Source organism: Numida meleagris, chromosome 2, assembly GCF_002078875.1.
Source record: "Numida meleagris isolate 19003 breed g44 Domestic line chromosome 2, NumMel1.0, whole genome shotgun sequence".
Taxonomy (NCBI): domain Eukaryota; kingdom Metazoa; phylum Chordata; class Aves; order Galliformes; family Numididae; genus Numida; species Numida meleagris.
This window is the reverse complement of record NC_034410.1, coordinates 108957522-108980890: the sequence shown is the minus strand read 5'-3', so window position 1 is coordinate 108980890 and position 23369 is coordinate 108957522. Positions and strand designations below refer to the sequence as shown.

Genomic DNA, 23369 nt, shown 5'->3' with positions numbered 1-23369 from the left:
ACTGGAGCCTGGTGCTCCAGATGTGGCCTCTGCAGGGCAGAGTAGAGGGGGAAGAGAACCACCCTCAGCCTGCTAACCACATTCTTTTTAATGCATCCCAGGATACCATTGGCCCCTCTGGACATAAGGGCACACTGCCGGACCATGGCAAACCCAGTGCCCACCAGGACACCCAGGTCCCATCCCACAGAGCTTCTCTCCAGCAGGTCAGTCCCTGACTTGTATTGGTGCATGTGGTTTTTCCTCCCCAGGTGCAGGCCTCTGCGCCTGTCCCTGTTGAACCCCATGAAGTTCCTTTCCACTCAACTCTCCAGCCCATCCAGTTCTCACTGAATGGTAGCACAGTATTCTGGTGTATCAGCGATCTGATGTATGAGCATAAAGTCTCTGAAAGTATCTGAAATATTGTTTATATTGCTCCAGTTCACACTGGAAATCACTTTCACTCCTATCTAAGACACTGCACTAACAAGAGATTAACCACAGACAAGAATATATCCTGAAATATTATGAGCCTGTGGCATACACCACCTGCTGTTAAGACCATAACCTCACAGATAAATGTGCATGTTAGATAAAAACCATGCTTAAGCAATATTTGTCTTTTGTACAAATAAGTATTACCTGGGAAATGTGACAACAAATGCCTTTGTGAGTAAAGCTCAAAAAATATATCACCAGTAATTGTAATGCTGTTCAAAAGAAGGGGAGAAGAGGTTATCCAATTGTGGTAGGATCTAAAAGAGATCACAGGTTGACTTGGATAACAACTATAGTGATTTTCACAGAAAATACTGTTGTTCAGCTGAGTGTAAGAAGGAAATAACACAGATGCATGAACTTCTACAGCAAAAGACTGGGGAAAGTCCCTGCATTGGAAGACACTTGAAGTGAATAGTTCCTGCAAAAAAACAAGGTCAGCAATCTGCAAGGTAACTGGTATTCAGCTAGTCACAACACTATGCTATAAATTTAAACTTCTGAGACCCAAGCAAGATCTCACAGACACTGACTCAGAGTTAATAACTTTCTGAAGCTGGTACATGTGAGTCAAAATCACATCTGAAAGCAATTGTCCTTGCCCAAAGCTGAAAATAAGTCCTACTGTAAAACAAATGTAATTATGTCTATGCAGGAAGGAACACATCCAGAACGATCATGAAGTTGGTTGTAATCAATGACCTTTTCCGAAATACCTTGAACTCTTTCTTTTGTTGATGGAACTTTCTAAAAGTATACTGGGAGCCATAGGTTTCTGGCTTGTACCCATTTTAAACACTGCTTATCGCTCAGTGCTACAATTTGTTATCAGATGACCCTGTGCTCATATACAAACACAACCACTATCAGGCACAGACAGGCTAAAATCTGGCAATAACTCTAAAAAACAGAAACAAACACAATGTGTAGGGAATATTAATAAACTCAAGGAATTCTGGCACAGAATAAGACTACTAATAAGTATTTGGAGGGAAGTACAGTAGGACATGATAAAAGTCCATGTTGATTCAAAATTCTATTCCCTATGACATAAACTATCCTAAATCACTACTGTCACTTGAAGTGCTCTCTTTAGAGTAACTCAAAATCCTTTTTCTTTTTCCAGCTTTTGAAAATGTGATAAATACCTAGTTTTATAGGATTCTGTTGCACCTAATGAGTTAAAGAACAGATATCTGTACAGAATCATTTTATTGTAAACATTATTCTTGCTTTGGAAGAAGCCCCTTACTCTAGCAAATATCATATTAGCACACACGACAGGATTAATCTATCAATTTTCACAAGTCATCAGTATCTGTAACAGGAGCCAAACTTTTTGAGAACACTCCCATATAGGAACCTGTGTAAAGCACTCAAAATTACAGAAATTATCATCAGTGATCCTAGTTTATAATGTGTCTTAGTTTCATAATCTCTCATAAGAATATCTTCTCAAAAATGACACCTCATTGAATTACCCTGCAATAGAAAGTCAATGAATCATTGTCCATTTACTCTGAAGTGGGGATTATTTCCCTCCCTCACAAGAATATCATGGAAATAAAATCCAGGAGTGACAATGCAGTCATTTACCTACTCTAATGATGAGGGCTGTATGATCAAGTGGATGGATCAGAAGAGAATCTAATTGTGTCATTCTTTTGTAAGCATCAGCTTTGAAGAGCAAGGTGACTTTTTGGTTAATTAAAAAAATTGCCTGCATCAAAGACTCATTTGCACTATTAATAGGAAACTGTGCGTGAAATTTTCAGTGGGATAGCAGATAAAATAGAAATGGTGAAAAATTCTAATTTAAGGTTATGCTAAAATGTTTTTGTGAAGAACAGTGTATTTGTCCAGATGCAAATTCATTGTCCTTGACCGTGGTATGGGTAGGATTAAATTCCCCATTTTTCATCTCTTTCTATTCAGTCATCTGGTAAAAACTGGGAGGCCCACCAGCACAGTGTCTCAGCTCACACTGTACCCAGCCATGGGATCCAAAGCCCGCAACGCAGCTGAAAGTTGTAACCGGAAACTAGAGCATGGCACAGTCATGGGACAGATATGGTCAATATCTAACCCGAGAAACAGCACATGCAATTTCTTTCTCCATTACTAATACGTTAAGAGATCATCATACTATCTCCCTCTAAGTTTTTGGATTAAACCCTGCATCCCACTGATTTTATACTATCAAAATCTAAAAACACTACTTAGCACATGTGGGTGGCATTAATAAGGCTCGCTTAGTAATTACACTTACCAAGTGTGGAAATAAATGGGATTCCATTTAAATGGTGCTATTTCTTCCTAACCTTATCCCTCAAGCTGATGCAAGAGTTCCTGGAGAACTTCACACTTTGACATTTTAGAGATAGGCTTACTTAAGAGAGCATGGAGTATTTTAAGCCACTCAGTACCATTTTTCTTTGATATGTGAGGCACTTTTTTTTTTTAAGATCTCAGTAGTTTATCTCCAAAAGTGAAAATAATCAACATCTTAGAGAGAAGAGTTTGATTTTGAAGAATCCAATCTCTAGACTGATCGTTCATCTAGGCGTTTTAATACAAATGCTCTTCTCTCATCATTACCATGATGTCACTGACTACAACTGACTAATCAGGAAGGAGCCTATGCCTAAACTAGATGAAGTTATGACTCTGAAGTGTTATCTTTTTTCTGCTACGGAAAGATCAGTTGGGGAACTCCCACTCAGAAATTATTTCTTTAGCAAACCAGAGGAGCCAAGGTGCCTGTTCAGTCTGCCTTGTCACATACATCAGTAGACTGCACCCATGCAATAAATCCATTCATTGTCTGTTGTTAACTTTTAATATTTACATTAATATAGCATGCACAATTCTCACAGCACCTTTACAAACATGGAAAAATAAAATCTTCCCTAGAGATACTTGTCATCTAATACTATCAAAAAGTGCTATCAAAAAAGAAGGCAGAGAGAAAGATAATCACATTACATGTACTAGTGGGTGAATGCAGGCATACAGTTTTTATTAAAATCAATATCACCAAACCTAAGTATTTAAAATTACAAAGATCAAAATGTTATGTGATAGGAGGATGATTTGCTGATATCTTTTAATCAACTAATATTAGTCACCTGAATATGGGCTATAGAAACTTTGTATAAGGAAAGTAAAAAAAGAAAATCATACAGAATGACATGCGGGATGGTATGAGATGCATAACATAAAAATAGTTATTTTTATCCTGCAAATCTATAGCTCAAAAAGAAGTTAATATTTGATAAGACTTATTTTTCAATTAATCACATTGATTTAATAAAATATTTAAATTAGGTTAATTTTAAAATAATTATTTAAGTAACCATGCTACCATTCTTTCCCTCAGATTTTTTCCCAAAGGGCTATCTCAAGATAACCAATTTCCTAAAACCAATTCAATTTATGTATCTCTCTACATCAAACTACTGTTCATATATTCTAAAATGCCTCTCTATTTTACACTAATTTACTTAGATGATTGATGTGAAATTTTAATCGAGTAAATTCTTCTTTCATTTATATTTATGTAAAAATATTCTAACATATTTCACTTTAGCAAAGTGAGTCAGTTCAGATATATTCTAATAAAGCTAAACATGGAAATTAACTCTTTGACGTTGCAAACCCTAGATTAAATTACAAAAAATACTACAGATATAAATTTTATTGAATATGAATTCCTCATCTAGGATCATAATTTGAGCCTACTTCATCTGAAAGATAAGATTCTGAGACAACACAAAAACAGATACATAAAAAATACATAAATACATAAGCAGAAGGTGTTAAATAAGAATAAAATGAAAATATCACATTTATATATGGCACTAAGGAAACCATTACTCAAATATTACGTCTAATTCTGGGAATTACACTTCAGAAAAAGACATTGAAGGTTTGGGCATCATTTTTAAAAGTATAGGAGTAAGCTGACACTGGAAACTTTAGAGGAAGGCACTAAAAAAGCATCTATAGGTTTTTTCCAAGAGACAGTAAAGTATTTTGGCTAGAAATATGACAAACATATGATGGCTAGAAACCAATGGAACTCAACGTACCTGGAATACTTCCCTAACTTACCCATTGGAGTACATGGCCTGGTGATATTCTGATTTCTATATCACTGTGATTAGACTGAAAGCTGATTGCTTTTAAGGTGTGTGAATGCCACAGTTTCAATAAGTGATAATTAATGAATGTTCTCTAAAAAAATACCTTGCTCCTTAGGAGTATTTGAACATGTTATTCTGACACGTAGCTGTGGCTGAATTGTTTCATGTAGCTTTGCAACTACTTGGGCAGAGCACGAGGTGCACTGCACTCATTTCTTTAGCAAACACAGTGCTTTACTTCAAAAGATTTATTCAAATCTGTGCTGTTTTATCTTGTCAGCTTAAGTCAGTAGAATCACTCTTTTGACATCCTACAGTCTTATGTGGTCTAAGAGCCCCGGGATGGCACTTTTTAGGACCTATGAAAGAATTGGAGAAAACCAGTGTTTTGTGTGGGAAAACTGCAGCACTGGGGCTGCAATTACACTGAGTTCTCATCTGCCACCCTCATTTCTTGTACCTACAGAGCCACTGTAATATTCTTCTTTTAAAGTGTTTAGAGCAAGCAGACATATTCCTCAAGAGATCTAAACTGACAGAGGGCTATTAAAGTTATTGCAGTGTTGATTTTAGCATCCCAGGAGATGGATTCACAGACGGTAGAAAAATCAACCTAGAAGAAACAGTTTTCCTTTCCCTTTTTCCTTTTTTCTTCCCCCTTCTTCTTTTCTCTATTTTGAATAGCATATCTAAAAGAAAAACAACTATCTGTAGGAAATTACTGAGTGATCTACAGATGCTAGTTGTTTGCAAATGTAAATGTGAGAGTATTTCCATTTATGGAGTTGAAATGCATTCCAAGTGGCACAGCCAGTACAGTGTCAAGCTTTTTGCGGCGATAAGGCCAGCACAGGAAGCCATGAGAGGCCAGGAAGGAAGTACTATCAGGCCAGAGAGGGGACCCAACAGCAACAGCAGCAGTGAAGCTCTCATATTTAGGCTATGTAACAACTGCACTATTTTCCAAAGATAAACAGCTGCAAGTGCAAAATCCCAGTCCTGTCACTTTAAACTTACTGAGGAGAGAGAAAAAAAAAACAACCTTGTTTGCTGTGTTTGCCTTTTGCTTCTAGCAGCTTTCTAAGGGAAGGAGAGGAAGGCAACAGGGAAAGTACTTTTTCACATAAACATTTCTTCTGGGATGCAGACCAGTTTGTTTATAGCAATTCAGTTTGACCCTAGGCATGCTAAAGGAAATGGCTTTAGTATTGGTTTTGATCCATTACGGTAGAGGTGACACCAAGAGGTTTAGTTTGCACTGCTGTTTCCAAACATCACCTGCTTCCCAGTATTTCCCAATGGGAAAAAGGTCAGGGAGCAAGTTAAGGAAAAAGGCAAAACTCTTACAAAGTTTGGCTTGTAAAAGAGCTGTGCAGTGAAAAGTCTAGGATTGTTTCTTAGTATTACAACACCAAAGGTTTTCAGAGTAGATTAAGGAGTTCAGATGAATGCAGCTGATAAGTAATTTTCTCATCCCATGATGTGGGTTGATTTACATGTTCTTCCCTCTCAGTCTCATGATAAAATAAAGACATTTTACATTTTCACTTTGCAAATAAGAGAAAGGAACAATAGAAGAGCCACTTGCCTGCTACGGTGGTTCTTTCACTCGTTATTTTGCTTTCTGTGGCTGAGGTTTTGCTCTGCTGTTCATCTGTATGTGTGTTGAGATAACGTGGCAATGTGCCTTTTGGTAGTTCTGAGGGGTTACCTCTAGAGAATAAAGGATACTGAAAGAGAACATCCTGTAATGCCCGATTTCTGGCAGGACAGACATGAAAGAGGGCAGTAATCATAATGACAAATCGGAGAGCACTAAGATTTTGCCCTAAATTTCATTCATACTTACTATCTTGTTTAACTAGCCTAGATCAAGCTAGGGTCTTTCTTGGTCCAATCATAAATTTTGCAGAACTTCCCATATTTCCATGCCTTTAAAAATCAGCATTTTCCCCTCAAAACACTGTTTTTTCCAAACGTCGCCCACTAGAATTTAACTACGGTTATAAACTAAGTTGGTCAGAGTAAAAATACATGGCCATATTCCAACAATGATATGACTTTCAGGCATAGAGAGACTTCAATTTTGCTCCTACTATTTCATATTCATATTGTTAAATGGAAGCCAAACAATTTACTATTGTACTCAGCCATCTAAAACATGAAAGGTAAAATCCAGTGCCCACTGAATTTAACGAAAACAGGATATTAAAAATAGTACTAGTTCCAAAAAGCTGCCTAGAAATACAATTACTCACCATAGCAAATTTTTGGGATTTGGTCCCAACTAGGTGCTGAGGAACTCATTCCTGATTAACTGATGAGATTGCTCAACTGCACTCCTTTCAGTTATGAAATAACAATAAAGACATTTATCCAATCTATAGCAAATGTGAGATTTGCACACTAGGCATCACAATTCTTTTTCTATAGGGGAAGCAATGGCAATGGCAAAGAAAAAAGCAAAGAATCATAGAATGTCATGGGTTGAAAAGGACCTCAAAGATCATCTAGTTTCAACCCCCCTGCGATGGGCAGGGTCACCATCCACTAGACCAGAGCCACATCCAGCCTTGCATGGAGAACATATATTCAATCAAACTCCTTTATTAATTATTATTATATATATATATATATTTTTTTTTTCAGCCATAGGACCATCATTAGTTTCCTGTGAAAACAGGAAACTCTTTGGTAGCAACTCAAGTGAAGCCTTTCCAAGGGTATGAGATTCATTACAAGAAAATAAACCTTGTTTTCAATAAGACCAAGCAGTATCTCAACCTTTTTGAGGAGCTGCATACTATAGGCACTTTACTTCTTCAGTTAAATCCAGCAGTTTCATTATATACTGCTACTGTATTTGTTCACTTTCAATACAGTAGGCAAAGCAGCGCAATGCAAAGGAAGAGAAACAGCTTCTTCTGAGTAGGTTACAACTGTACAAAGCAGAGAATACAACTCAAACTCAGTATATATGTAAATAAGCTTTTTCTACAAATGTTTGGTTTCAGTAGGTTTTGGTTGGATTTCATGTTCCTTTTTTTGAGAACAACTGGTTATTGCTGTTTTCACTGAGATTTCACTGATAGCATCAAATATGAGAAAAAAAATGATTTGGAGATGTATTTGCATTAGAAGAGAATGTGTTTGAAAATAAAGAGGTTTCTAAGAAGTGAAATAAAGTGAAAAATAGAAGGTATTCTTGAGAGAAGTAATAGATAGATGGGAAGTGTGAAGCTGGAATGCACTGGTGGAGGTATCAATCAGACCTGTTGTGATGCCTATGAGGAGTGGTCATCCAGCAGTGACTAGACAGGAGATGTACCAAAACTATGATTGCCTATATAAAACATTATAGCTTACTTGTCTTCTCTCACATGTCTTGACATTACGTTCTTTAGGTCAGCGCCTCTCTTTTGTTATGTTTGCGTAGGTCTTAGTACCATAGGGCCACAGAGCAACATAAATAAGAAAGTGTTAAAAAAAAAAAAAAAAAAGAAGTACAAGAAGACGGCTTTTATAGTTTGTTTCTATCACTAAAATATTAAAATGGAACAGAAAAAAAAGGTTCAAGAGATAGGCAAGGAAGACAGTTTTAGATATTGCATTTTGAGTTATCAGAAAGAGATTAGAGGCAATTCAAATGACTTTTTATTTCAGGAACGTAGCCAGCATTCAATATGTGATGCATTTTAAAGCCCCAGCTCCCAAATCTGAGACGCTATTATTTTTAAAAACCTTCATTACTGAGTTGCTGAGTAGAATAAAAATATGAATCTCAATAGCTCAGAAACTGTAATAAAGAAACTCAACATTTTGTTATTTCTGAAGTTTCACTAAGTCAAATCCAGTTTCTTGATCTGGAAATTAGGAGGCTCAGATTCATGCATTTTGAACACACCAACCACCAATAATTTATTTTGTTGAAGCAGAACCTCACTTTCAAAAGGTGAACCTACATCAGAAACTTTTGATCTCAAAATGGTTTGAATATAGAGATTTTACTTCAAATAACAGTTATGTTATGAAGATTGTACCAAAATGGGAAAACTGATTATCTGAAACTGTAAGAAATGTGGAGTGATTAGATATCCATTTAGCAAGAACTATGAATACTGTAATAGCACCTTAAGTCACATTTTGGCTCGGTGCAAAAACTGAACTTATGATAAAACAAAAACCGTGGCAAAAGTAGAACTTTCCTATGAGGGAAGTAGACTGGGCAGCTCTTAGCATGCATGAGTGTGTTTGTCCGCATGTTTGATCAAAACTCCAAAGACAGATTCCCTTCTGAGTCCCTTCTCAGGCTGAACAACTTTGCCTTTGAATACTTTTCCTGTTCAGTTAGAAACAAAAATGTGTTTCATCAGAAAAAAATAATTGACTGATTTAATAGGAACACAAAGAGAAATTCAATGACTGAAAAAGTATCTGAAACACCATATAATTCTGCCCCTTTTAAGAGTCAAAGCTTTTTTCTGTTGGAGAAAGGTGAAAAGAAGTTCACTCCGCAAAAATATATTACCTATCTGAGTTGCCAAGGTCAGTGAGACCTCTCCTGGGTTGAATAAGTACCTGGGTCAAATGAACCAAACTGGTAGCTTTAACTTACCAACCACACTTTTGTTAAACATGCTAGGGAGGGGAATGTGGAGAGCAAAATTCTCAGTACAGTTGTCTGACTGCGTTACCTTAGCCATGTCTGAACAGAAGCAACAGAGAGAACGATTTGGTTCAAGACATGACACTTGTTGGAAAGTAATTCTTTGTCATTAACAACAACACCATTGTGTGGTACTTCCATAACGAGAGAGTTAATGGAGCCTGACAAAATTTGGCTCAATTTTCATCAGGTTCTGAGCAAAATTAGGACAATTTCTGGCACAGTCTGGAGATTTTTATTAAAACGGAACTGGTGCAAAAATAGGCAGGTCCAGCTAAAACTCACACCAAACGTTTACACTTACTTGAACATCAAAGTGTAGTTTAAGAGGGGTCCAAAATAAATGAACTGAAAGTGTATCCACAAATCCTGTAAGTCAAAGCTAAACAGACTTTTAAAAAACTCTGCCAGCTACCATTTGTGATACACACAACTCTTTCCACGTGTGTGGCAGTTATATAAAGTTAATGCTAATACATCATGAGAAGAATGAAATTGTGTTTACAGTGTTATGTTCAAAGGCATTAAGTTTTTTTTTACTTTTACTTTCCTTTAGTTAAATCTGACTGCTTTACCTGCTCCATAAAGGTACCTCTCTCCACATACAGGTTGCAGAGTACCAGTCTAGAGGCAGAGGCATACTCTACAAATCCACTCTATGTCTGATTTGCCAAGCAGGGGCACTTCTCTGTTTTACTGTCCATAAGTACATATTTTTTCCTTTCCACTTACACAACAGAAAAACATATTTTTTTGAGATTACATCCAGCAACCAGTACTCTAGGATGTGTGCTGTGCTACAGAGTAAATTAAACTGCATAAATTGATTAAATTGCATATTGAAATGAAGCCTAAGTGATCAAGGTAGATGACAAATAAGGTGACTTTGTGAAAAGGTAATGCTAGCTATGTGAAGGATACTTTAGAAATACCTTAGTGAAGAAGATTAAGTAAATGAAAATTTGAAATAGCTAAATGGGTTCCATTAATACCCTTTTTCGTCAAATGACTAAATATTTTGGGGTCTTCCTCAATGTCAGTCAAAAACTGATTTTCACATCTTGAATTGGGGCCATTGGTTTTCATTTCTGGTTTTCATTTATGAAATGTTCTTAGACCAGATAGAACGATTTACCTGCTCCCTCTTGTGTGCCATTACAGAAATGGTTTGAAAAATATGCCTTACTACGGAGCCAGAAGAAATCTCAGCTAAAAAATGCTGTTTTTAAAAAATATGAATATCTGGATTAAGCATTGCCATTCCCCTGTTAAAGACTCTGTCAGAGGTGCTTAGTGGATAGAGTGGCAGCAACTGAAGGTATGGCTGCAGTTTACTTCTCCCAGAAGTCTGCCAGAGATTACTATCCACAGAGCATATGTACACCTCTAAACAATTCCATTTTACAGCATCTCATAAGAAATAACTGATGAACGCTGATGTGTATCACTGTATTTTGGAGACAGGTACACATCCCTCTTCTACAGGTACCTCAGGCACTGCTAAAAGTATTTGCCTTTATAGGAGAGGTACATCCACAAAAGCTAAATCTACCACAGGCCTACAAGTCAGAGCCTTTCCAGCCTGTTAAATGCTAAATGATCTTCCATTCCTGGAGTGGCTTCTCCTCTACTCTAGATTACTGTAAAAGACTAAATACCCTTTAATAAAAGAAATAACAAGAAAACAATAAGAAAGGCCTTTGCTGTGCTTGATAAGAATAAAGTAGATATTTGAGTATGACGATATCACAAAGTCACAAATGCACTGAATACAGTAGTACTGAGTGTAGAAAATTTATGAATGCTGCAGCTCAAAAGAAAGGGGCTCCCTGCTGGAGCAGGAGTTGGACCAGATGACCTACGGAGGACCCTTCCAACCTCAGCTACTCTGTGACTCTGGAAAGAAGCAGTAGGTCATGCCTTCCTGGAACCTCTGTGTAAGTAGCCTAGCAAGTAAGCAAGATAGTCATGGTATAGTCATAGTATCATCCCTCGTTCCAACCAGAATAGCAGCCATGCTTGTGGATCATGTCTCACGATCATGAGTATTAAAAAAACCAACAAATCTACCAAATCATACTGGAGAGACCATCTTGTGAGAAATCGTGTCCCATGAAGTCACCTACTCTTTGTTATTTTCTCAGTACATAATTTTGAGTGAAGCTTAAAAACTCCCCATTCATACTGATATTTTCACATGGGAACCCAAGACATTATCCTCTTTTGTTGTTTGGTACCAAGTTATTTACTGTGATATACTCCTGAGAACCTGAACAGGAAAGAGCAGTAGATGACATCTGGCAGAAACATAGACAGTTATGTAGATCATAAACAGAATGATCTATCACTTTTAGCAAATATATACCAGAACAAAAGATGTTAAGCAGTAGCCTACATGGCAAACATAGATGGCAGGAAGGGATCAAAGAAATCCTGCTCTTTGCTATATGAATAGAATATGTGAAATTACTATAGAAGGAAGAGTCTTATATAAAATTAGCATTGATATGTTTATCCTTGTTTTGAATACAGCTTTGTTTGAACTGAGAAAAAATCATAAAGCAGCCAACAGTATTCAAGAGTGAGTATCCTTTATTGCTGCCTTATGTTTTCAGGAAAGATTGATTTCCACCCTCTCCTTTTCTTACCCCCTGCCATTAAGCATAAAGGCTTCTTCTACTAACACATTTTTATTCATTTACAAGCATTGAATAGAAACACTGTATAGACGTTTGAGCTAAAATACATGAAGAAAAACATTTCCATCTTAAAAAGCACATTAAAAAGAGCATTTTGAATAGGCCACTTTGTGCTATTATGACAAAAAAAAAAAAAAAAAAAGACAACAGAAACCTAAAGCTTTCTTGTCACTAAGAGCAGACTAGGAGCAGATAAGCTGCCTTTAGGCAGCTGTCAGAGACAGCAGGGGCTGCAGTAGTGATAGGGTTTGCCATCCTGCAGCCACTCCCACCTCCCAGGACCTGGGACATGTGCTGCAGTAAGTGATGCTATTGGGAGCAAGGGCTCTGCTGGGGAACCTTTCCAGAAACTGCAGCCAGGATGGCTAAACAAAGTACTTTCATTAGACAAACTTTGTTACAGGAGCAGATATAATCAGATAGATGCTGCTACCCAGTACCTAAAGGCTGTTCTTTAAACATCAGCAGCCAGCCTTGCTGCCATGATGGTACTGACACATTAGCACTCAATAAAAGGTAATAGAAGACGTTATTGCTATCAGAATGTACTTTTGTGCCAAAGAGTTGCAACGGGATCAATGAAATAGGTTATACATGGATGTTGCTGATGCTTTAGAGTCCAATGACTGTATAAACTGTCAGCAAATACAGTCTTAAAACTAGACAATTTTTGTACTGAAATAGGTATGATACACATATATATTTCTTTTAACACAGGAAGTTGTAACCTTCAGCAGAGTCAGAAAGGGGAATGCCATACATTCTCCAGCTTCACTCACTTGAATATTTATGTCGATGCCTCAGTTGGCCAAAACACCCAGCTTTTGTTCTGACTTAGCTTTTCCATGTGTCATTGTTTGAAGTATGTTAAGAACAGTCCAACAGGACTTTGTATTTCACTGGCTTTTATCTTTTCCCTAAGAATTCATTAATGAAAGTGAAATAATCAGCTCCCCCACATTTTCCTAATACACAAAACATAAAAAAAGCAAGTTGGGCAATGCACTATATAACACATTTGTTAATTTTCAGTAGTGACAAACTGAATCAGACTAATAGTGTACATAACCTGGCAACACTTACAGTAGGTGGGTACTGTGGTTTGTGCAGAGACCCAAGAAACCCTGCAATGTCCAGTTATAGAACAATATAGATAAGGGAATCTCCCTTACTAATTGCTTTCAGCATAAATTTGCCTTCTGTCCTAAGGCATCAGAGTTCAGACATCCTTCTGGTCTCTGGGATTTGATGCTCATTTAATTATCACACAATCTGCATTATATATCTATACAAAATGACCGACATTTTAAATGAAATATGCTGTGTTCTGTGATTCATTAAAAATTATGTGCACCAGTAACTGCTATTCACAGCTGTTAATTTTTTTTTTTAATTTTTTTAATCTTTGTATTTGAAAGCACGCATATATGGATAAAAGAGCATTCCACAATAATGTTGTCGACACAGTACTTTTAACAAGTGAAATACTTTGAGCTCATGAGAGAGCTTTTACACCTTTCTGTTCAAATACTTGGTCAAGTAGTTTTATATTTTATTTGAGTAATATGGAATCATAGAATGGCTTGGGTTGGAAAGGACCCCAAGAATCATCAAGTTCCAACCCCCGCCACAGACAGGGCCACCAACCTCCAGATATGGTACTAGATCATGTTGCCCAGGACTAATATTAAACAATATAAATAAAAATAAGGACTTAAGTAATACTTGATTCTTGTTTTTCTGAAATTTAATGTTATAAGAAATAGTCAAATTTACTCTTTCGCACAAAATTAGCATTTTTGCTTAATACCAAAAACCTTGCTGGCTTGATGTCTTCTGTAGTTAAGACTTGCAGGCTGACTCCAATTTACAGAGACCTGTAGGTATGCATAACCTATTTCAGGCATTCAGTCTAGACGACAGTTTCCCTGGACTCTCTGCATGAAAGAGTCCCTGAGAGGGCCATTCAGCACAGGTACCTAAAAGCAGAGCACATGAATATCTCCTGACAAAACTGTTTTTAACCTCCCAGAAAGAAAGCCTTACAGTCTGTGGAACGAAATCCTGGACAGTGTATTCTGTAAAGGTTGTCTCATACTGTTTTAAGGTCTTTGGAAACTTTGTTTTTATCATTAGCTATATAAGTAAGCAAGTTTGCTAACATTCTATCTCCTCTGCAGGTATCTTTTAGTTGTTGGTTACCAGCCACACTAAAAGAACTGAACATAGAATCATAGAATTGTTTGAGTTGGAAGGGACCTTCAAAGATCATCTAGTCCAACTCCCCTGCAATGAACATCTTGAGTGTTACCAAAGTTCAGTGGTATTTTTGTAATCATTTCGTCCCCCACTCATGTGGAGACTTAGCCACAGAACATTACGAATATGAGCTTGTATGCCCAAGTGAGTATAAAATTTTTGACAATGAAGCTCTAGCAAGTAGTGTGACTTGGAATGTCAAGTCCTCCATTTCACTTTTAATACCAACAGTGATAGTAACAGCGATCATCATAAAACTTTCTGTTAAGTAAAATGAGTATGACTGTCAGAAATACCAGATTATTTTTTTTTTTAATAATTCAATCTTTTTGAGGAAGAATGTGCCATTGCCCAAACTGAGAGCAATGGATTAGTTTGAATGTAAGTATTCTTGAACTTTTGGTATTAATTTCACCACCAGCACTGCTACAATCACCACCACCATCTCCACCAGCAATTCCTATCTCTTGGAGAACTGGGTTAATAACATCAGTCACAGATCAGCTGGTCAGCTCTGCAAAGTGTTATCCTTCAGCACCACTGAACACTAGCCATTATTCCATTCGGAGAAAGAGGACAAGCATCTAAAGCAGAAATATCACCAAAAGTTCTCCCCATAGACGAACTGCAAATGAAATAACATTTTTATTAATGTAGCCATCATTTTGGTTACTTTTTCAAATTCTAGATTTCAAATTCTGCCTCAAATAACCATACAAACGCTACTTCTGTTCTATAAAAGGTGCACACCTCCAAAAAGATGACAGTCTTTTATAAGTTGGCACTAATTGCCAAATCTTTATTGCTTTAAATTTCAAAATTATGACCTTTATAAACTAAGAATAAAAGGCTGGTCTCCACTGCGTAGATGTTTAACTTCAATGATGTTAATCAGAGGTGAATTAACAAGAGATTCTCAGTAACAGTTAAAAATCTTCATGCTGTTTGGAATAAGATTCATTGGCATCTCTTCCATGCAGCTGTTTTTTTCAACAAGTCTTGCTGGCACATGCAGATACTTCTTTTAACTTCTGTTTATACAGAATGCTGGTATACGACTGCCCCTAAAGGACACAGTTCTAACAACACTAAATTCATTTCTCTTTGATGCGCTCAGTAACTGTAGCAGTAGCTCTATATATAACAGTTATCAAGACAAGCTTTCGATCTCTCGGGGTCTAAATAAATGTCATGATATGTTTTATAAGCACAATATTACTATTCTCCATGTACACCAGTTTAGACTCTTTGGCGTTTTTTTTTTTTGGTTGGTTGGTTTTTTTGCTTATCTAAAATTGCGTAGTAATAGTTGGAAAATAAAGAGTTCATTTTTGATCAAGCCATTCTGTCTTCTTTCATATGTGGAAGTACTCACACCAAGCAATTCAAGGTCCCTCAGCTTGTCTCCCTAAATTCCCCTTGCAGGGGTAGGCTGGCTGCTCCAGATGACAATTCATAGCGCTGCCTTCCATTTCCAGTTCACAGAATTCTATATTAGAAACTACTTAAGCAAACTTAAGCTGACAAGTAAGAAACCTTAATTAGATGCTTGAAACTGGGCAGCATGAATGTTCTTCCTGCTGTTAAGTAGATCCAGTGAACAGCTTCAAATACCATTAGGAAAGACTTTCCAGTATAGTCTAATCTGCGGCAATGCCCTCATCACAGCAGTAAGGCTATGAGAGATGAGGTTTACACAGAAGGAGATTTTAAAATCATATACTATTAAGCCATTTTATTTAACTGCAAGCAAATATTTGATTCAATCAGCTCCTCAAATATGCTGAAATTGTAAAACTTCTCTGAGTGGAAGACACACAAGTTCAAGGGGAAAGCCAGAGGAAGAGAAATTCATGAAGGGTTACAACCTAGATAGAAACCTTGTCCAGCTCAGGAAATCTCTGATCCATAAATGGTTGCAGGCTGGGAGAGCATTCAGGAAAGTATTTTATGTGCTTACCCTGTTCTTATAGTTCCTCCTGGGCATCTGCTCTTGGCCGATGCCAGAAATGGGATACAGTGCTAAGGAGACCCTGTTCTGATCCCAAACAGCCACTGTTATGGACCTACGTATGTTTTTTAAAAAATAAGCCATAGAAAGGAATGTTTCATTAAAAAACAACAACAACAACAACAACAAAACCTGTGGATATATTTCATAGTTGAAAAACATTTTCAAGGGGACATTTCAGACAAGTCATTTTTCTCTACATGCATGTAACATTTTGAAGCATTAAGAATTATCAGTAAGTTACTTTCTGCCACATCTCAAGAATATCTAGTTTATACAAAGCAATAGTTTTACTTCAGAAGGTACATTAATAAAAGGCATAACATTTTCTAGTTAAGGACAGATCTGCAAAACCTCTGTTTACTAACAAATACTTCAAAGCCTTTAGAATGCATCCTTATCCCAATTTTGCTTGCTAGCCCTCTAAAATGTTTAGGAGATGAAAGCAAAGCTAATCTGCAATCCACTCACCTTCCTGGTTATACATGCAGCACCAATACAATGCCTTCTTGATTAGAAGTGAATCAGGCCCAGAGCACAGGTAGAAGCCAACCATAGAAAAGATGTAGATTACCATTGTTTCAGTTAGGGATGGACATCCTCTCAAACCTAATCTATGCAGTGCTATCAGGTGCTAAAATATTCCCTCTGACAGTACAGCAGCAAACAAACAAGGTCTTTATTGTACTACTCCAAAGTATCCCAGATTCACTTGTGATCCCATGCTGTTACAAGAGGAATGTGAAACAATAACAACACATCCCTGGTGAACATGTTCACAAGATTTACCTGCCAAGAGGACAGAGGACACACTGCATTGAAAGGCAGGGATGATGGCCCATTTCCTTGCTTTGTCTTATTTGCAGAAAAAAGGACCTTTCAGAGGGTTTGCAGTTGAAGGGGGAGAATAGACAAGTCTCTGTTTCTTAAATTAAAACCTGGTAATGCTAATAGAACTTTAAAATGTGATCAAAACACAAGACATCAGTAGCCTTAATATGTAAATTGTTCTCTGGTTGATCTGTTGTTAAGCCTAGCTGAGAGCTTATGCTATGTAGTGATGTCTTACAACATAATATTAAAGACAGTGCTACCCGACAAATATATTAAGGGCCATCAGTTGTTGCCAAGTATAGAAACTAGGGCAAGAACTGAGCTTAAAGATACCTACTAAAAGCAGAGAAAAGCACTATCTTTGCAGTGACTGCACACTACCTGCAAAAATCAGTAGAGAGCAACCAGGAGACCAAATCCTCTTTAGGAACCAGCAGCTACTGTGAACTCTAGCAGAAATCAATTGGCCCAGAGAGTCCTTTACCTCCAGATGCTTTAGAGGAAGGGGGACTGACGGCTTCAGTCACAGACACTGAAGCAATGTCTGCATTGCCATAATAGCTATTAATATCCACTAGCTCTACTATTTTGAAATGCACCTGGAGACCAGGCCTAATAGCTTGTACAGCACAGCTAAGAGATTAGATCTATTGTCTGACAAGGAGAGAATGAAAAAAGATTGCTTTTCTTCAGACTGGAGAGGAGAAGGCTGAGTGGGATGTGATCAAGATCATAAGGAAGATAAAAGCATAAGTGATGAAAGTAGAGTTTTTCAGTAGCAGAATGGTAGAAACTTACTGAAACTAATAGAAGGTGGGTTTAAAAGAAATAAAATGAAGTATTTATTTGCACAGCAAGCAGTAAACTTTGGGAACTTGCCTCCATCAGAGGCCGTGGAGGCAGGTGGTTGCTCAAAAACGGGTTAGACAAATTCACAGGAAACAACTCCATAAACAGGTTCTAGAAGGAACAGGCAGAGATGTGCCTCAGACATCCTTCATGCAAAAGCCATGCTTGTTGGGAAGCGTAAGGGGAAAGCACCCCTGAACATAGCCAGACTTGCAGGCCTTTCTCCAAATGGTATGTCGTGGCACCCTGTTAGAGGTAGGCTGCAGTCAGACTGTGCCCTGACTGTGTAGGGCATTTCTCATGTCACGTCACAAGGACTGAATACTCACTGTATCTCCCTTCCTCTCAACTTAAACTACAAGTCTTAGATCTACAGAAATATTTTTACATTAGCTAGCCAGCTTTCCCTTCTGTGTGATCTTCTAGCACATGTTCATGCTTGATCTTGAATACCACAATGAATTCTGTCAGTTTCAGTGTACCCGAGGCACCTGGCACTTATTTATTCTCTGGAACAGAGAGAACATAAGAATTCACATAAGAAAAGGTAACAGATAAAAATACAATGAATGAAGACACCAAAATATCATGAATTTTTTCCTATTACAAGTAGTCCATCGGTTTTCTTAACTGATCTCTCTCTCCTTTCCATCTTTTATCTTTACCTGTTAGTGAAGTAAGTAAAAGTTTGCTCTTAGACTTCCTTCCTCCCCTCTCATTTTCTTTATGTCCTTTTCTCACTCCCTCACCTATTCATACCAACAAAGTTACAAGGCTGAGGCAACTATGACCTACAGTCTTAACTGGAATACACAGTGCTTTGGAGAACTTCCATATGGTCTCTAAATCTCCATCAATGACAAAAACACATAGAAATTCTTACAGTTCAGAAACTATTTGTTGCAATGCTTATCATGCGCTACTGAAGTACTTGCACAGAAAAGCTCCACATACTATTACTAAAGCCAAGAACACACAAAGAGGTGGGTTGCCAAGTTCAGCAGTGAAATGGTAGCTAGTTGTTATCGCTTTTTGCTTGTCCATTCTAGGTCCTAAAGTTGCTGATATCTAGTTCAGACAACTATTGGTCGCAATCTCTCTCAAACATGCCACATAACATATGGGCATGGATACACCCAGAGTCCTGTTTCCAACTAGAACTACAATTAGATGTAGTGTACAGCAAGGTCAGCATCCCTTGTAGAGTAATGTAATTATCATATTTTTTGCATAAACATGCTATCCTCTATTTCACATACGGGGCCAAAAAGATGAAGAGAAAGTCACGATTTCTCACAAAGCCCAGCTAAGATCTGCTGACTGATAAACAGGAAGGTGGAAGGAGAAGACATGCATGCCTGCTGTTAAAGAAAAGCCTATTTGCACATAATGCTCTGGAGAAATTATTGAACATTTCATCCACACAAAATACAAGTCCTGTCACTCTGCCAGGGTCAGTGAGACCTGGGCTGATGTATTGAGTCAGTTCTAGTTATGCAAGTTAAACGGTTTACTGGTTGCTTTAATTAGGAACCTCATTTTATTTACAAACTTCCAAAAAATTGTAGCAAAGAATGTTCCATGCTCATGCTTACCAGCCACACTGCTTGTCCCAGCTCTGAGTCCTCCAAAAAGTCTTCTCTGCCTCCTTCCGCTCATGCATGGCATGTTGCCAGAAACTTGTTCCAGAATATAACAAGTATACATATAACAGCATAAAAGTGAGATGAGAGACAAAGCTTCTTTTCAGCAAGGATCTCATGTAGTGAGGTGACAAAAAAGACTAAAGAATTATTGGCACGGTGAAGAAAACAACAGGAATTTAAATTAAAGAACAATTTAAAAAAATATTCACGTTTTCCTACATCTGTTAACAACATCACTGCAAATATTTTCATTGTTACATCAGTTGTCCTTCACATAATACTCCTCCATAATACATTCTTATCTCTTGAACAGATCCACACCTTATTCCATGCTGCTCTTTCTAGCAGATAGGAATAACTTTCCACAGTATAGCTGTCTGGTTTCACCCCAACTTGACATAAAGGAACTTTTTTTCTTTTTTTTCTTTTTTTTCTTCTTCTTCTTTTTTTTTTTTTTTTAAACCATTGCTTCATTGATATTCTACATACAGAGACCAGAAACTCATCAAACAACTCAAACCATTTGGGTAGCCATACCTCATCTTATTTCCATACCACACCCTCATTCCTACTGCTTCAGCCTCTTTCTCCTGAGGTTGTTTCTTTTGCTGTTTGTACTGTTGTATACTGAAAATAACTCAGTTAAAGCCAATGGGCCCAAACTCCTGCTGCTGTGAATGGAAATAGTACAATATAATCAATAATATAATATATAATATATATAATATAATATAATCATCCTCCATAGAGACTTGCTGAATTTCTCCAGTTTAGCATTAATCTCATGTATTTGTCTGTCAAGTTCATCATTTATTAGTGATACAAGCATTCGGTGGGTCTGGGATCCTCCTCTATGCATCCCATGTGACTCACATACTGTGTTCGTAAGTGCTACCATCAGCAAACAGCAGTAAAAAGTAGTATCTGTCACATTAGGCATAGGTACACAAAGCTGACTCAATATTTCTCAGAAGCGATGAATTTTCCTGCTCTAAAATACAAAGCAAAACCATGACCACTCCTGTTATAGGAATCGGGAAAGGGAAAAAGAGTCACATCTTGAATGGGCAGAAGGAATCCTGGAGATTCTGGCTAGCTGCTGCAAGGGTCCCTCCTTGCTGCCACTGCCCTGTGGACTCAAAACTCTCTGCTGGGTGGAGGAGCAGCAGTTGTTTCCAGTCTTGTCTTCTTCAGGTCCAGCAGAAGCAAAGAAGGCATGGCATGTATTGTCACTGTACTGCATCAGCTGCCTGCCTTCTCTGCACCTAGAGACTGCTTCAGCTATACAGCTTGTTCCAAAGTATATTAAGAAAATGGCTTTGAATACCCACTTCTTTGAACAAAACCTGTGATTCAGTGGGAACTGGCTTTACTAATTCAGATTCAGCTAAATGTCCTCTCCATAGAAGAAGTACTTCTCAGAAACTTTCAGGAAACTGATAGACAAGAGAAAAACATCAGGGTTTTCACTAACCTGAGGTGAAGAAGGCGCCTTCCATATTCACATTGGAAAGCTGTCTTGCTAAAATAAGACTTTGAAGAGTTGCGATAAAGGCAAATCTGTGACCTGACCAATTGCTCTGCCAAGGGAGGAAAATATGGAAAGACAGAGAGAAAAATTTAGCCTAATGCCAGGTCACCATACTGAAATGACCAGTTAAGGTTCAGCGTTGACCAATTAATACCACACTCAGCAACGCAAATTGCTAGTTTGTAAACATGCCTAATGAGTCAGGAGAATGACCCTCCAAGATTTACTGAAATCCAAAGGAAAATACAGAAAAATTTGGGCCACAGCAGGACCAGACATCCTGTTCAGAGAAGCTGTTCTTCTGTCAGCTTCCTTTTCCCACTTCCTCTTGGCTCCTAGTCCTGTCCTCAGGTCATTAGACCACATAACTTCTCTGTTGTTAACAGGTTATAAATTCTGAGACAGATAGGTGCTGACATGATACTGATAGCAGTTTGATATTGACACATCCACACTATCGGCTCTATCACTTGCCTAAAAGCTGACAGAGATTTACCAGGTCCCTCTTCCTATTAAGAACCAGTTGCAAATTTACAGCTCCCTTCCTGCAAGCCTAAAATGTTTTTCCAATGTTAAGATTCATTCAGCCTCACAGTTTATTCCTACACAGCTGAAGAATTACACTGTGCAGAACACGTGAAGATCTGATCACCCACAATAAGTATTTTGACCGGTTTAAAAAATAATCATATTTTAAAAACAAACAGAATAACATTCTTTACCACTGATTAAAATGGGATTCTTGAATCAAAGTGCTTCGAATCAATAGCAAAGTACCTAACTTTTAGCTTTACAGATTACATCTCCACAGACTTAATTCACAGGTTAATCATGTCAGCTCTCCAGATCTCCTCTTCCTTGGAGCCAGACATGGATTGTACAAAGCAGAGAATATCTTCCTGTCGTGCTCTTGTTCTTGAAGCTGATTAATCCAATCTAAACACATGCTGGCAAGTGCTAGACAGCTTGGTGGTGTTGCTGTCACCAGCAGCGGGAGAAAAAGGATCCTCACCCAGAGCTCTTAGCCTGACCTAGGCTTTCAGCACATATCACAGAGAAACATGCTCTCCTTTCTGTCACATGGAAAGCCCCACTGAACTGATATTGTCAAGAGTTCTCAGACATCCTTGTAAATCCCCCTGAATTATTTAGTTTTCCTCAGAACAAAAATTATTACTTTCTACATTAGAAACAGCACCAACAAACCTACCAACTATAACCTATAACTTTCAGGCAAATTTCCACACAATGAAGGGGGATAAACATCAACACAGAAACAAGTTTCAGAAGACAACATTTGAACATACCCTCTTAATTTGCAGGAGGAGACCAATCAGCAAGATGCTATCCAACTGACTGAAGAAGCAAAGATGCAATCTGTGTGCTCTAATCAAGTCCTTGACAAACTCTTTTTGGTAGCTTCCACTCCAAGAGCATCCTCTGTAATAGCCCGTAGGGAGTTTATCATCAATTTGGTGTAGTGGGAGAAGATTTTTGCTATGCGGAAGAGAGGAATAAGTGATTTGAATGAAGAGGAGGAAGTGCCATTAAGCAGTACAGCTGTGTGTCTCTTCACAGCTGTGCTAGCTAAGGCAAGGAGGGGAAATATCCACAAAAATTTCTCCCAAGATCAGTCATTAGCCGGCATTCCTAAGGGGCTTTGTGAGGGGCTGCTTCTCTTTAGATCAGCTTTCTGCAGTAGATCTGCTGCCTGATCAGCTGAGAACGGAAAGAGAAGGAATTTAAAAACTTGCAGTCTTTGCTGCCTATGATGGGCTGCTTCCATACACTGTTCACGTTTTGAAGGCAACATTCAGCACTACTGTGTAAAAGCTCAACAGCCACAGCAAAGAAGGAAGTGGCAATCTACCTGCAGTAAAGCTGAACACACTAGGATCCTGGCTTAACTCCAAATGAGGGTGAACATATGACCCAGAAGGACCCAGAGGAGGCCTCATGGTGGCCTGCATTGTCCTCATAAAGGGAGCAGAGGGGCAGCGCTGAGCTCTGCTCTCTGGTGTCAGTCACAAGGCCCAAGGGAATGGCGTGGAGCTGTGTCAGGGGAGGGGTAGCTGGGGTTAGGGAAAGGTTCTGCACCAGAGGGCTGTGGGCAAGGAACAGGCTGCTGTCAACGGTTTACGGGCGTTTGGCCCGGTTCCGTGACGAAGGGAACGGGGGATCCACGGGCCCATGCCCTGGGAAAAGGGAAAAGGGGAAAAAGGGTAAGGAGATGGCCCTGAGAGCAAAGA

The 23369-nt window shown here is 38.2% G+C and overlaps 1 long non-coding RNA gene across 1 annotated transcript; it reads right to left on the bottom strand.

The window, feature by feature from the left end:
• Window positions 13350-22693, bottom strand: LOC110393638. Its single transcript, XR_002435076.1, has 3 exons — window positions 22428-22693; window positions 19539-21169; window positions 13350-18452 (listed from the first exon to the last, which is right to left on the bottom strand). It is a non-coding gene; the product is annotated as an uncharacterized LOC110393638 (long non-coding RNA).